Here is a 530-nt window from a genome sequence, read left to right on the forward strand (position 1 = left end):
GTGTGTGTGTGTGTGTGTGTGTGTGTGTGTGTGTGTGTGTGTGTGTGTGTGTGTGTCCTGCAGTGATCCAGAGGAGCAGAAACAGATAGACGGGTGAATCTGAGTCTGAATCTGACATCTGTTAAACACAAGTCTTCCCAAAACCTGCAGTTACACATTAAACTCACTCCACAAATGTGTTGTTGGATTTACTTTGAAACCATTTTCACTCAGAAGTCACTAGTAAAGTTTACAAATGTTACAAAGTAACACATTGTATTAAACGTGTGATTTTGAGAGTTTTTAAAAGAAAAAAAAAGTTAAAACAAGACAAAATATGTACCTAGGGGCCAGAAAACAAGATTCTTTTTCTGTTTGTGAAAATAGTTTCTTCACCAGTGATATTTTAGTATCACTGAAATAATATTACAGTTTTTATTCATATATATTTAATTTTTTTAAATTAAAGTTTTAGCAATATTGATGTGTTTTTATCATTTTTATTACATTTTTACATTATGAAATTTTTTACATGTCTAGATTAAAAAAAA

The sequence above is a fragment of the Sinocyclocheilus grahami genome, unplaced genomic scaffold (genome assembly GCF_001515645.1).
Source record: "Sinocyclocheilus grahami isolate Dianchi unplaced genomic scaffold, SAMN03320097.WGS_v1.1 scaffold1608.1, whole genome shotgun sequence".
NCBI classification, from domain to species: domain Eukaryota; kingdom Metazoa; phylum Chordata; class Actinopteri; order Cypriniformes; family Cyprinidae; genus Sinocyclocheilus; species Sinocyclocheilus grahami.